Raw genomic sequence first — 16566 nt, forward strand, 5'->3', positions numbered from 1 at the left:
CTCCCGTGTTTTCAATTTCTTTTTTACTAACTTGAAGTCGACTTTTACATAACGAAATTCCTATGTGAAAGACGGCTCGATACAGGCCCCGGGATCAGTCTGTATAATCTCGGTTATTTTATGCATATACTTCTTCGAAGTATGCGTCCTGCATATTTGTATGAGGAAGCACGGAGGAAATTATATATCGAGCACAAATTGCCATACACGACGTTAGAACGCCTTCGGATAGCTTCATAATTCCATCCTATAGGACGGAAAATTCTTTAGATGCTCTTTTATCACTGTCCCCGGCACATTCCGAAATAATCTTCCTTTTAATATCGCCGCGAGCGACGACGACGGCCCGGCTGCAGTGTGTGCGAGTAAACGTGTGCGCGCGCGACCCTTTGCTTTGTAGTCAGATTGCGGTACAACATGTTATAAGATTGCAGATTATTTTACCTCCTAAACCTAATTCTCCGTGGCAAAAAAAAAGTTCTCGGTACTCGGTACTCAAACTACTTAAAATTCCCGCCGCGTTCGAAATCTTTTGAATTTACGCATTGCTGAATCTCCCCTGTCGGCAGTATTGTAACCGTTTGCAACTATACCTGTTTTAGATGCTTGGAGCAGATTCATCCGGAAAGCGCGGAATAAATGACTCTTTCTCCCTTCCTCGATCTACCGCTCGTTCGCGCTCTTTCTCTCTCCCTTTTTCTCTCTCAGCGGAATATTTGAATTTCGCAGATTCCACGTTACCGACGCACGACGACGCTCTCCGGAGGGTAGGAGAGCGGACGCACGTCGAACGGGGGACAGTATTTGTATTGGACGCGCGAGCGCGTGAGCGAATCGAGCCGAGGAATTTCTTCGGGGAATTTTCAGGGCCCCGGACGTGGCGCGAAGACACAGGAGACTGATGCCCCGCGCTGTCTTCGCCTCTCTTTCTCTCTTTCTCTCTCTCTCTCTCTCTCTCTCTCTCTCTCTCTCGTCGCTCTCGTCTCGTCTCTCGTGTCCTGGGCGATAGGATGCCAATAGGAGAACGACGAGAGCGGCCGAGGGGAAGGAAAGAACGAGGGGGGCGACGTGGCCGTAGCCGGGAGCCAGGATGGGTTGCAGGATGCCGATGGAAGTAAGGAGGATGCCGTAGGTATCCGGAATGGATTACGGAATCAGATGGGATAGCGGTCCGGAAAGCCCTCTCTCTCTATCCGGGCACGACACCTCATCATTCCACCACGTTCGCCGGTGCGACAAAGGGTGAGAGGGGCGCAGGAGGGGCGGGGGAGAGGTTCGGTATCCTTCGACACACACCGCGCGTCGATCCTCCCCCGAGGCGTGCACGGTGATTTAAGTCAGTGTTTACGCTTTCGTGTTTTCCGCGTCCCTACCGGCAACACATCCCGGCTGCTTGGGCCCCCCCCCCCGATCTTGCGGAGGTCTCGCGTCGGAATCCCTATTCCTGGCACCGCGTTGATTCTGCAACGCTGTATCACCCGAATCTAGATCCGGGACATGCCCGATAAAGCCCCCGCCGCCTTGTGTTCGCATTCCACAGGAAAACGCGGAATATTTAACGTTATCGATAGCGCACGTGTTGCAAGTAATTTAAAGAGAAAGAAATATAGATGCGCATATGTGCCAATCAAGATAAAAATTTTTTTTATACTTAATGTAAATCCTGATTGACCAACATTTATATATGAAACACCAATTTCTCAATGTAACTTTTTTAATGGTATGTTATTTTTTTTGCTCAATAATCCTATTCCGCGCGTTTCATCTCTATCAGCAAGTTTATCATACAACATAATCTTGTGTGACCGAAAAGGACGCGTTAGATTGTAAAACATCAACCTACATACTTTATTAATTCGATTTCGATATTGGCAGCGGTTGACAAACGTCAGTTCAGCACATGATATTTTTGAAAAAACGACAAAACTGATCTAATTAAAGATTTTTGCGATGTAAAAGTATCAGAATTAAATGAAGCTATGTGTGTTATGTGATCAGTTCTCTAATCACTTTTTTGTAACAACAACAGCTGTTATAATCCGTATTGTAAATTGCGATTTTCGTTATGAATAAAACTATACCTTTCTTGTTTATTATTAGGAATTGTTTAAATATATATAAGAGACAAGTTTAATAAGAGAAAAAAATGAGTTAAAGATCTTTCGTTTCTAAATTTGTAATATTGTTAGAAATCTCTCTCTCTCTCTCTCTCTCTCTCTCTCTTTCTCGATACACGCAAGAGCTTTACGTGAAAAAGAAAAAAATCGCATTGGTAATTTCCTGTAAATAATGTTTCTATAATACGAAGTTCGCGTGATAATACTCAAGCTGGTGAAACGCCTGCCGCGTCGTTTTTAATTATTCCGAAAACGTTCGTTTCACGCTCAACCGGCTCAACTGACAATGAGTGGCCCAGCATCACGGAGAAAAAAGCGCAAAGGACTCTCTCGTCTTTTCTCCTTAGTTCCCTTCGTGTGTCGAGTATATGTACCGATTCTTGGTGGCGTCACGTCGCGTCATCCCAAGAAACTTCCGAAGTTTTAATCCAACTTGCAACATACCGGGCCGTCGATAGAGGGAAAAGGGAGAATTCGCGTGACGGGAAGGCTCACCACGCCACGGAGAGGATGCATTTTATTATTAGTCCCGCGACGAGTCCCGCCTGACAAAGCGAATTTAAGCCCGCCGCTAATTAAATCACAGCTTCGCTTAACTGCGAGAAGATCGACAGCCGTTGACGGTTCTCGGTTTCTAATTTAATCAAGCTAGATCTATTGATATAGACACGTTAGTAATTTAATTATTCTAATTACGCTATGTTTCCTAGACATCAAGACTGGTCTTATAAATGCAATATTCATTTTTTGCTTCCTAAAGCTTTTTGGTGAAATATAAATGAAAGAGAAAGAATGCAAACTAAAATAAAAGCGCAAACTAATAAAAAATGCAAAATCAAGTGATAGAAAATGTATACGTAATCATTAATTTTACGTCAAGTGCTAAGGCGATGCTGGAAAGACGGAATTATCGACACATTGCATTCGTAACGATAACTTTGAAACGACTGAACGGAATTGAAAACGCTTTTACAGCATTGAAATAGACATAAAATATAAGCGCGCCAACTATAAATTTGTAGTAGAAACGAAAAAATTAAACAATTTTTTTTTTTAGTCGCACAGTTAATACCTGGTGTAAACATTTCATTGGTACAAAAGTTCTGTAGCTCATATGTACAAAATAAGCATAGGTCGCGCGCATCGGATTACATGAACGAATAATATAAGACCTTTTGAGCTACGATTGAAAGCGTAGAAAAAAGATATCGTTGCGAATGCAATTCGTGCGCATAGTCAAAATAAGGAATGGTAAAACCAGCAAAAATTGCGTCTAGTAGTAAGTGCTGGATTTTGCGTGTTTGACTGAGACAGAAGATATTGTAAGAAGTTCATTTGGAGGTATCACTGAAATTCAACAGACTGTTTTATCAATCTCGTGTAAATTTTTCCGACCTTTCAGCATCGCCTTAAAAATTCCTCCAAAATATAAGGAAAAGCAAAAATCATAATTTAGATTAACAACAAACTTAAAATTCGAGTGAAATAAATAATATATTTCAACGTTAAAAAAAAAAAAATTAAAGAGGAGCAACGATTCGTCCAAGGTACATACAAAGGGCGTCGTCTAAATACCGGAGCGCGATCGGTTACCCGTGAGTTTTGTATATAAACGCCACATAATAAAATTATCACGCCGTTAATACTCGGCGCGGCCGGTGGTTAAGGTTAATTTAATGATTTTCGTTATTGGCTCCGACGCCGTAAAGCTATCCTCGCACATCTGTTGCCGGCATCGATTTTAATATCGTTCCGCGCGTTGCCGCGCTCCGGCACGCCGCCCGGCACGATCGTACTTTGCCGACTCGGTTTCAGGCCGCTCCAGGCTGGCGCGAGATCGAATTTTTCGCGACTGTATATCGGCGTCTCAGTACTCTCGTCCTAATTTCATTCCTCTTCGTGCGTACGCGTTATAATGTATATTTCATCATTTTACCGAGAGAATATTATACTCATTATAACAACTTCATTTATGGAGAAGGTCATTATTAATCTATTGTACCTAAAACTTGATTCTGAATGAAAGCAAAATGTGCTCAACATCAATAATAGCCGTCACTTGTTTTAGCACTTACGTAGTCATGATTATTCAGATGTAAACTAAGTGAATTAAAGCAAAGTGAAAATCGATCCATTTTTGCGGACATATATAGCTTCAACTTATTTCGATAACTTAAGAGCGAAATATAACTATGTGATTTCACATATTCTAGCTTCAATGAACTGTGAGCCGTTACTATCGGATTCAACGCAGAATTTGATTGAGACAAAACCGTATCGTCACGCTGTTAAATTTATTGCGAAAAATTATTGCGATAATTTACCCACGAATATGTGACAATATCCGAAAAGGGTAATAACCGTTGATTTTCACTTTAGATAGACAGAAACAGGCAAATGGCCATACAGGTTCAAACTATCTGCGAACCCGGAAGCAATCATCCCCGTATATAGAAGGAGGGATGCCCCGCTTGTTACTATACCCTCCGCGAGTTTCAAGAAACGGCGTGAGGCCTCCGGCTTGAGTTACTGAGATTGCCGAAGTTCTGCCCTCCATCGTCGCCGCGTACTCTGTCTCTCCGACCTCGCCGGCCGTTTCTCGCCCCCTCAAATTCGACTTTTCAATTTGATATTCGCGAATCGCGCCGATCTTCTCGCTTCCGTTTGCGCTCCCGGCCGGCGGGCTTTCTCCCAAGGTAGCGCCTAAATCACCCCGCTCGCTCGGAAGGAAGCTGATCCCCCGAGTTACGTACAAAGGAGTAGGTGTTATATCAAAGTCGGAATTGACGACTACGGCGCGGAGGGGATACTCGCGCCGTTAGAACGTGCATGGCAAAGGATTCTAACGTGTCCTCTTTCGCAGCGAGAATGACGAAAAGAAAAGAAGAGAGGAGAGAAAATGGGGCGAAAGAAGGAGAGAGAGAGAAAGGAAGGGGGGAGAGGGGTAAAGGACGTTCGATGTGAGCGAAATGTCCTTAGGGGATCGAGGATCTTCCTAGAATGTCTTCGGCACCGTTTGCCCCACCTCGACCTCGTGCTTTTTATGGGCTCAACTTTTTGAAGGATGTGCAAACGACGAAATTGAACGCGCAGTTAGACGTTAAAGGACGTCTCCCGCTGAATATATATGTAGCTGGGCGTGCGCCCGATTTTTCTTGCGCGTTGTTTCGCCGGAGCGTGAGATCCGGAACGGAAGGAACGTCGCGTTGAATGTGGAATGATCCCGCGTCGCGGGGTTATTTATGCTGCCGTGCGCGCGAGCAGCATTTGTCAAACGGTGTACTAATTATTTATTTAACAATTTAGATTGAAGCTTACATTATATTGCTATTGTGAGACAAATTTAGAGAGTTGGCGTTACATTCGTTCCGATAACATTATTGTATTTGCCATTATTTTAGTATCTATTAATATTTGGAAAATATTCGTGAAAAATATAGTTTCATTTAACGCGCGCGAGATATTTCGTAATAAAACTCAGCGCCAGGGAGGTATTAAGGCGAGGCGAGAGCTCGATCAGATCCGTTTCACGTTGACGATAACTTTTCCGTAAAGGATTAATGATGCGTTGTGAGCGCTTGTGTCGAGATAACATGCTTGTTTGTAGACTACGCGCTATAAATTTGCGGGCTGGCAGTCAGATAAATGATACTATACCCAAGGCGGCTAGAAGGACCCCTGTGGGGGAATCTTCATCGCGCTGGTGAAACTTCTACGATGCAGTGCCTGAGTTGCCGCGCGCCGCGCTCCCGTATCAACATCGATTTTTAACAAAAAGCAGCGGATATATACCGCCCGCGAAATTACAATTTAAATTGGAAACGGACGTCGCAAAACCTGCTCGTATAAGTTAATATTCGTGGGAATTGAATGACGAAGCGGGATCACACAAAAATCTGTGCTATTGATTGAACATTGTCCACGAATTAAAATGAATAAGAGATTATATACGAAAGAGGGAAGAAATGAAAGGGATATCGGGAAGAAGATAGGAAAAAATCGTGTGCAATTTTGCGGCAAAAAAAAAAAAGAGCGTGTATCGTACTTTGGCGCGTATTATGTATATTCGTGAGAACAAACGCAGCGATATTTTCTGAATAGCTAAATAGAGTCGCCCAAGTGACTCTCCGCCTTATTTTCATGACGTCGAAGTTAAGTTCCTGCAACGTTTCATATAATAACGATAAAAGTCATAGAAGCTAATGTCTGAGGAGAAAGGTCGCCGTGCTTTGTTCGGGTTGAGACAATGGCTTACCATGCTGACATTTCTCGGGCGAATCGCCGCGCGCCTAACATTTATTATAACGACCGACGTCCGACGTCGTGACTAAAGTTTGCACTTTTATTAAGCCGCCCGTCTTTCACGAGGAAACTCTAATTAGCTTCTTTGCGCTGCGCATTTCTCAGACGTTTATCCTTGTGCGCTCGAACATACAGACGGCACCGCTATACCTACGTGAAATTTGAAAAAGTCGCGCGTCGATACATTGTTTCGAAGGAAAAATATCTTGCGAGTGATAAATACAAATTACATGTCAGTTTAATGTTGGTGGAAATTTCGAATAGATAAATTATATAAAAATATATTCTTATGATATGATGTGCCATTAAAACATTAATTGCATTTATTTAATATAAACAAATCTACTCTCCTTCTCGATACGAGGAATATAAAATTATGACTATTTTAATTTCATTCATTCAACTTTGACTTTGATATTAAACTTTCGCGAAATATTTACCACGATAATTTCTGCAATACGCGGAAAGTATTATAATTAAAAAATATATGTATATCGGTTATACCTGGCGCCCAAAGATATTGTTTTATATGGCTTCAGGTGTTTCCATCATCGCATTTCTGAAGGAATCGATTTAGATAAGCGTATAACGTAGCAACGGTTGGCAACGCGGGCGAAGGGTTGCCGAGACATTTTCTCTGAAAGTCGGAGCGGGATGCGCGAAGCCCATTATCGGGCAACGTGAGACGTCGGGAACAGCGCGGGCAGACCTGCCGCGAAACGACGCCTCGCGAGTTGAAGACACGGCTGCTCCTCTTCTTCTTTCTCTCTTTCTTTCTCTCTCTCTCTCTCTCTCTCTCTCGGTAGCGGCCGGGTCGGCGGCGGAGAGTTCGAACGCGCAGCGTGTGCCGCATCCCTCACTTGGCAGCCAATATTGGTCCACACGTACATACATACATTCACGGGCGTGGTACGCACACTCGGGCGTCGACCCGCGCGCGCTATCGTAGGGCAACGCACACACGACGGCGCGGTGTGTCGCAGCCCCCGCCGAAATATCGGTGTCGCGGCGGTGTGCCGACTGCTGCGGAAATTCGCGACGTTCGCGCTTTGTATTGTTTTCAACATCGCGTTTGCATACATCGCGTTTTGCGAGTTTACGTGTCAATGGTATACGATTTCATCGGCGAACGAATTTCTCGATCACGCTCTGCGCATCTTCGTCCGAGATTCCGCAATAGGCGTCAAAATTATTTTCACGATATCTTATTCGGAGATTAAGTCCGGCTTGTTGTCCGTTGAATTTTATTTTCTTGCGTTTTACATAAATGCGCGGATGGGCACGGATGCGTATCAACCTGCTGTCGCCGGGGCGATTGGTTATCAGTATAGGAGACGCACACTCGCGATTCTGGGAATGTCATCGTACGCGCCCAGCACGCGCGTACACGACGGGGAAATGCGACGCGTACGCTTTATATTGTTTTGACGTGTTTCGCGGGAATGCGTACTGGGGGATGCACCGTCGCAATGGAGATTGGGTACAGTTTAGGCCGGACGCCGTTGGCGGATTGGGGACGAAAGAGGGAATTATCGTCGCGACGATAATTGTGTCTTTAACGGCGCCAGTTATGCGCCTCGCAACATTATACGTGACTCCCCGAAAATGAGTCGGGTCGGTTTTACAAAAGATGGACGTACAAAGCGTACATTGTTGAATTATATATTTTTCGTTATTAACTCAATAAAAAATAATTGGTAAGCCGCACATTTTTTCAAATACGAATTTATACTGCCGCTACTTTTGCATTAGCTTATTATTTCTGCCCAAAAAGTGGCATGGAGTAATGCTTTTTAATTGCGTTTGCAAGCTCCTATTGTTCGAGCTAATTCGCGTATTCCAGTTTCATCGATTTTAATACAATGGTACATGCATCCAGTACATAAATGTAAAATATTTAATTTCATTTAATTGAACCTATTATGATGAAAAAGCTTTGTGTATTAAATTCTTAAGCTATCGTATTGTTTAGTGTTACAATAAAATATGCTTACGTTTTACAATTAAGTGTATTTATTTTATGAAGCACCCAATTAATCTCGGGTAAATAATTCAATGAGCTCTCTCGCGATACATGTAACACATATTTATTAACATTTGTTAACACATTCCGAAGGAATGAAATTAATATATCGTTAGCAAATAAAGAATACTATCTTTAATCTTGCATTTATATCGATGAGAAGTTAAAAGAAGCGCGAGAAAGTTTTAATTAACCTTTGGAAAAAAAATTATAATACAAATTATAATTTCTGTTCTTTTCAGTTCCTATTTGAGAGACGATCATGATGCGACATATATTTCTCTCGACAAAGAATTGGAGCAACGAAAGGCTTACGAGTAGTTTCATCGTAAAATTTACCTGATAATCACTCGTTGAAAATGACCACGTTTCGAGGGATGATATACATTATACAGAATGGCCCGCGTTATTACCTGATGCTTACTCGAATACTACCGCGCGAATGATATAACACGGCGAGTTTAGGTACGCAACTGTACAAAACGCGCCGCGCTGTACAAAACAAACGACACGACCTCACCCTGACCGATTCGTCAATTCGAAATGTTTAACATTTTATAAAGTAAATTACGTCCAATATATTCTGTTCCTTGCACTACAAATTAGTTTTGATACATGGACTGTTTTGCAAATATTTAGTAAAATGAATAAAATTTATCTTTTTTTAATCAAGAAAAGATTTATGAAGATCTGTCATTAATGTCTATGAAAAAGTTCTGACAACGTTGGACGTATTTTTCTCAAATGAAATATAATATAAGAAAGACTTACACAATTAAACAAAAATTTCTTTCATTGTCCGATCGATCGCGCGCCTTTGTTACTATTACTACGTCTTGTTATTCGCGCTATCGCGTATTTGCGCCCTCGCGTTTGCAAGGATCAATGGAGAATAGCGCATGGGCGTCGACGGCCGACGTAAGATAATTTCGTTTAATAATCCTCACAAGCGAGATTGGAAGCGCGCTCGAACGCAATTAATGGAACGTTTTGGTCGCAATACGCTTCGGGGGACAGGCGTAACGTATGCATGACATTCATCGTCGCCGCTTGACACCCCTTTATCGTGGATGCACCTGTACACGCCGAGCCGAAAATTGCTCGTGCAAGACTCGATAAAGCTTAACTGCCGCGATAAAACTAAACAAAGAAGAGCTAGTGAGCCAGCTAGATGTTTTTGCTAATGATATAATATATTTATAAACATGGTCATAATTATTCGGTCATAACAATAACATAAAATTTAAATTAACACAAGGGTTTCTTTTAATTCAAGCGTATGATGTGTATCGTTTGCAGTTGCGTCGATTGATGTGTTTTACGATAACGATCTATCAGAATAGTATTCTTGGTGAGTCTCTAGGATATGTAGAAAAAGACAATGAATATATGAATAGGTCATCAACTAAAATTATCTCTCAAACATTTGTCAAACAATTTTGGTTGATAATCTACTAATCATCGTCCTTTCTGTATATACATGTTTCCTAGAGACTCACGATGAATAATACTATTCTGAGAGGTCGTTATCTTAAAAACGTCAATATAGTTTGAAAATAAAGAGTTAAAAATAAAAAAGTAGAAAAATTACAAATAGGAGAAACAAATAGAGTTAAAAATACTTTTTGTTTCTTTATAGTGAATTTTCTGCTTTCTTTTCTTGAAAAAGCATAAATGAAAGGAATTACCTTGTAGCGCACATGATCAATGCAATGACCTATTTAACAACCTCCTCTCTGTCATCCCAGATTGACTGTCGATGACGTTTATACATGCTCGCTTGACGCGATATTTCATCGAGTATCGAGTATGCATCGAATCTGTCACCACGATAGTGTTGCGCTTCGAAGCGACCGGTAAGTCCTTCGTTAAATTTGATCTTCGCGATCGGATGATAATACCGCACGATGGACAAACTTCGTCAAAGTTGCATTGGTGTGGAGATTTCGACGAGGATAAAATAGGGCATTAACCAACGGCTTAATGTGATTTTAAAGCGCCGTTGAAAATCACTCGTGTGATTATAAATTTAATATTGAAAATGGATAAATATAATTATTAAATAATACTTAATATAAAAAGTGAACATTAATATATTCATATTTATTCATATTAGTTAATATAATTGAAATATAACAAAATTCATAACTGTCCATGATTGTCTTTACGCGTTCTAAATTATTATTCCAAAGTCCTACGTCAAGGAAAGCCTTTTTCGAAGCCCTGAACTAACCAAATACCCCTTCTTCCGCGAACTTACCGAGAGTTGCGGCGCATCTTGTTATTTGCGTAGCCGCATTTACATTCCGCAACCGTAAAGGACAACCAAGGGAAGTGCGAGTTGAACAACTCCCCGAGATCTGTTGGACTGCCGTGAATTTACCTAACTCATCAGTTTGCCCGTTTCGCCGAAATCTATTAATCTTGTTCAGGAGCAATTTTATTATTCACTCACCGAGCACGCGATTGAACAGTGACGGTCATCTTTAGGAATTGTATCGACTTCCTGACCGCAAACAAATCGACAAGAGAGCAATGGATGACGGTTTTTTTTTTCTCGACGACAGCATCTAATCGTCCGGGAAAATTGCAGCAGGCACATATCTGACGTGGACTTTCTGGCGCGCGGTCCTCTCGCCGACAATATACTATATTTCTTCCTCTCCGTTTTTTTTTCTACCTTTCTTCACGCCCTCCAAATATTCCTCCGTAATCGAAATGCATATATACATGAGGTTGAATGCTGTTGATGTGAGACTTAAACGTGCACCAGTTGATGAAAAAAGAAATGGCTCCTGAATTGACGTAAGGATAAGAAGAAAGGGGAAGAATACGATGGATGAAAAGAGAAAGTGAGAGATATAAAATAAAATGTCATGGTGTGAAGGATAATTTGATGGTGTCGTTGAAATGTAGAAATAATACAACGAGAATGTTAACTTGAAATTAAATATGTTGAAATATGTTGATTTATTTTTATGTTGGAAGAGAAAAAGAGAATTTTATAAATTGTCTGATGTATTCAGAATGTATCAAATGTCGCATATATGTCCTGTTACAAATTCCTCAATGAGTTTTAAATCTATTTTTTAAATAAAAATCTTATTGAAAGCTAATATTATATTAACAACATTATATTTTAATTCCTATGTAATAATTACATTAGGTTAAAGTATATTGAAATCAGCTTGGAATTAAAACAATGTTAAGTAGTTAAAAGTACACGAAGTTGAATATTTCCTTACTACATCTCTTTCTTAATTTACTCTACATTAAATGACAGCTCGCTTTTAAGTTTTTTTTTTACTCTCGACTGCAACTGAAGGCAACACACAACGGAAGGAATATGCGCCTTTTTCGTATCTCGTTCAATTTTTTCTGATATTTTAAGCAGATAAACGATCGTTTTCCTCGACATGAAACGCACGTGTATGCGTTGAGGGCGAGGGATTCGGAGGGAAGCGACAAACGGCGAAAAGGTCGCGCGGAGGTCCAAAAGGATGGAAACGAGCAATGCGCACTTCCGGGGATTTCTAGGAGAGCAGGACGAGGAGAGATGATGCAAGAGAGAGGGAGGAGACGATATGTCATGCGACTCGACGTGTGTTCGGCGGGACGAACAAATTTCCATTAGCCGGTTCAACTTTCCACGGTGACCTGGGAAAACCGGGTGACCACTGCCAATCAGCACGACCCTGTTTTCAAACCGCGCAACAGAAAAAAAATGTCAGCAGGCCGCCTTTAACGCCGCGCATCTGCCGACGCTCTCTGCGGATGTTCCCGGCGGTTTATCTGAACGTTATTACGAATTGTTATGGATGTGTCGCGTTCTGCCTGCGGCTGCAGATATACTGCGTTCGGATAATTCGAGAGACGCCTCGGCGACGACGTTAAACAGACATTTCGTGGAGAATTCCCTCTAAAGGCTTTAAGGGCACCACACAGCTGTTAATCTCGAGATTTCCGAATTTCCGACGAATCTAGAGGTTCCTTCACGGCAACCTCTAGGAGATTTGGAATCAATTATGTTATATTGCGTCTGTATTTTTCCCTGCAGCGCGAAACCTGCCAGCGCAAGCCTGGTTTGGACTACGATCCGCAAGGTGGCAAGCAAGGAAATCAGCAATAAAACATATTCCGTCCCGCGGGCTTTAGAAACCGGAGCGATTCAATTTCGGGACGTGTGTGCTTACGGTAAAATTGGTTTACGCCGCGGATAAAACCAGCGTATGTTTTGTCTGCGAGCTTAACCGCCATTTTAGCTATCTCCAAAATCATTGTTTTTCATCGGTTTCTGACGGAAGCGAATTTTCTCTCCTTCCCTCTCTCTCTCTCTCTCTCTCTCTCTCTTTCTTTACCGCATCATTCCTGTTATTTTATATTAAATTGCGTATTTGTAAGTTTCGCGCTGCAATAGCTATTATTAACATAATGAGATTTTTAGCAGCTAATAATAATAGTTTACCGAAATAAGATTACTTTTTTTGGAAAATCATTTTCGAGCAATACTGGTTCGCTGCGTTCCACCGCAACTTAATTCGGTATTTTCTACTTTAAGCTCCGCACCTTTTACCTGCCGTACTGCTAAAACTTGTTTTGCGGACATTCCAACCATCAGAGTGCTCCACTTTGCTCGTTCTGCATAGCAGCAGTAAGCAACGACCGCTCGGGCAAACCACTCATCGATTGCTTTTCGCTACCTAAGCTTAACAAGCCGACAACCACAATATGGACTAATGATACTAATACCGTAGAAATACTCACGGTAATACTCCGCTCCGCGAGCCCAATTGTTGACTCACCTCTTGCGAATGTATTTATATCGCCCGCTTAAACAATATCCACCGAGCCACAAAATGTAGCGGTTAAACAAACTTTCCCGGATGAGTGATGTTACTAAGGCATTATATCGCCGTGCGGATGTTTGTTAATTATTTGAGAGACGAGAGCCGAAATCGAGCGACCGATAATAAATGATCTGTGTATCTGCATGTTTGCATATAATTTTAATTTATAACTATTTAATAATTAGCGACTATAATTAATGTATAAGACTATATAAAGCAATTATATTATATAAATTATATAAAGTATTCTATCTAAAATTAAATGGATCCTGTTATATATAATTATACTTTTCTATTTTTATTTATATAACCTTCTCCAAAAAATTATTAAAATTAGTACAATTTGTATTCTTTACAAATAAATTGTCATAATCTCTCTCCGTCAGAGAAAATCGAGAAAAAGAATAGTCGGTATTTTTCCTCATTCAAGTTCTCGCTATAACAATAATCGAGAGAAAGCGACATGTACGCGCGAGACACCCTTACGGCTTCCTTGCACGCCTTCTGGATCGTCTCGAAACCGAGCGGGCGCGATTCAATTGCGGCGCGGGCGAAATTGTTCCGCTACCGTTACGCAACAACGAGAGTTTCTGCATATCACATGCGTATGCAGAAACGATTTATCTGTCGCGGCTTAGTCGTTATTTCAGCACCGTCGCCGCCGCACAAAATTACATTAACATAAACACGACCGCGGCCGTATGCATCAAAAAGTATACCGCCCGGCTACGCCTGGAGGGCTGCTGGCCTTCCCAATCGATATCCGCTCGAAATTTCGACAACACTCGAATTGATATTTATTCGAAATTTTCCGACGAATTAAGCATAAATATTTGCATATTATCTGTCACCGTATAGATTTCATAATTATTATTATTATATTGCGAGAATATCGAGTCTTTGAGATAATTTTGTACACGCATGGTATCTCGGATCCCTTCCAGCCAAAATCAGAATTCTAAGCTCCTCGCATGACTGCAACGTTATTCTCGGTTTTTTTTTCAATTGGGATTATTGTTTCTGAAATACGAGAGGAATTCTCGATAGATTTGATCTCAGCACAAGATTTCTCTCTACGCATTCGAAGCGTTCGATATATATCTCGCGGGAAAATATCAGTACCATCACCGACCGGCTGGCTGGCTGGCTGCCTTCTATCTCGGCCGATCGTTCTTTTATTTACGGCCGCGGGCTCGTCTCTCGCTCGTGTATCCCACGACGATCGGCGTCGTCACGCATGCATTCCGTCACGGGAGAGAAGCAGCGGTATATATCGGAAAGTGATTTTGAAAGGTTCGTTTGCCGTCGAAGTAGCGCGACGCCTGATGTCATTCGATACGAAATTGCTCGAAATTGTCGCGACGAATACCTTGTTTCGCGTTCTCGCGTTTGAGGGCCCGCCGCGATTGATTGGTATTAGTGCGCCTCAATCGAGAATCAATCAAACTCCTTTGTCAACTTTGTCAGAAACGCGGTGGAAATCCAATACACTTTTGCGAAATACGACACACGATTCACAGATTTGCATGCTCGAAAATTGATTAGTCACACGCGCTTGCTCTGCTCGAAACAGATTTGCTATTAATTATGTCGCTCATTATTTTTAGCATAATTAGTTATGCAACGAAAATTTAACGATTTAATCAGATGATACATTAATTTTAATATAATCTAGCACACAAGAATTTTATATTATAAAAGATATTTTTATCGTTCAGATTAAATAAAATCGACGCTGACAAAACAAAAAAGGGTACAAATAATATGCGCGAGAGCTATTCATACTATCGAGCATATGAAACTCGAGGATGAAACCGCCCGCGAACGCGCACTCGCACACGATATACCAGGCTTAAACTGTTATTCGAATAATCGCGGAGCAAAGCGAGCAGTAACGAGCGATCCGTAACTTCGGCGTCGTTGCCGAGAGTGGTGACGGACTCATAATTGTAACCATTAGAAACGCGGTATGTCACGGCTAACTAACGTCTATAACTAATTTACTTGCCGCGCGATGCATTTCCGACTTGGCATGTCCAGGCATTTATTACGAAATGCCGAATATATGCACGAGCGAGCAACTTTCGTCCGATACGATCTGCGATACGCTAACACAACGTTCGCTTATAAATATTAATAAAATGGATCTAGTCCGATGCGACGAAAACGTATTCATATACGGAGGATATGCACGAGATTGCATCCAACATGGCAGAAGCGTAAATTGATGTCGAATGGCTTTCAAGTGTAAGACACCAAGTTGACTATTCAAAAGCTTAACTATTCTAAACTGGAATATTTTGAAAAAAAATAGAAAAATAAAAAGAGGAAAAGGGAAGGGGGGAAAGAGTGGAAGTGATTAATATTCCGGTAATATTTAATCTATTCCATCTGGATCAATATAAAGGGCTCCACATGTACAATGATGTAAAAATCATTAAAATCCCGAGATTGTGATACGAGTTAAAAAAAAAATCGCAATAATTAAAGTGTCGGCATTAAACAAAGTTGCGAAGATTAAAGTTATCCACGGCAAGTTTAAAATCTACTGAAAGAGCTTGCTAATACTTTTAATGCAACGAGATTTGCAAAGGCAAAAGTTCGCAAAAGCGGAAATACGGCCGGGTCGCGGGATGGAATACGGGACGCTCTTAATTATTCCGTTCGAGGCAACGCGTTACGCCGTATTAAGCTTTCAAAATTCGGCCAGTTGCGCCCCTTTTCGAAGCGACGCGCATTAAAATACACGATACCGGTTGACAGAGAGAAATAGGAATGATCCGATTTAAAAGAGTAAAAAGGAGCGCGCATTATGCTCGCCGGCGCGACGCGACGCGCGGGGCGTTAAGTAAAAACCTATCCGGCCGGTATCTGCACTTCAACCACATCCCGCGGCCATTTGCATCTCATTCCGGACGTTATATCACTTTCATTAACGAAGTGGAATAGTAGATTTCCCAGGCTCGCGTGTTGCGGACGCAAATTTTGCGCAAATGCGCGAATGCGCGGCGCGCACCACCGGGCGATAAAAACTTCGGCGATGCGCGGTTGTGCGAAGTTTTCGGCCTGGCTCGCGTTACCGTGATGGCGCAAAATCGACGAGGGGGGAGGGGGGTGAAAATTGCAAATTGCGGTCGAAAGAAAAGCGGAAAGGTATTTCGCTCGGGGTTACTTCCGCTGCAAATAAAATCGAATTCTATTTTAGGAAAAAAAGAAACGACATTTCTGTCGACACGTAGAAAAGCGTCGCGAGGTATGACCGAGCGATACATTTATA

Source organism: Wasmannia auropunctata, unplaced genomic scaffold (genome assembly GCF_000956235.1).
Source record: "Wasmannia auropunctata unplaced genomic scaffold, wasmannia.A_1.0 LD336074.1, whole genome shotgun sequence".
Classification (NCBI taxonomy): Eukaryota; Metazoa; Arthropoda; class Insecta; order Hymenoptera; family Formicidae; genus Wasmannia; species Wasmannia auropunctata.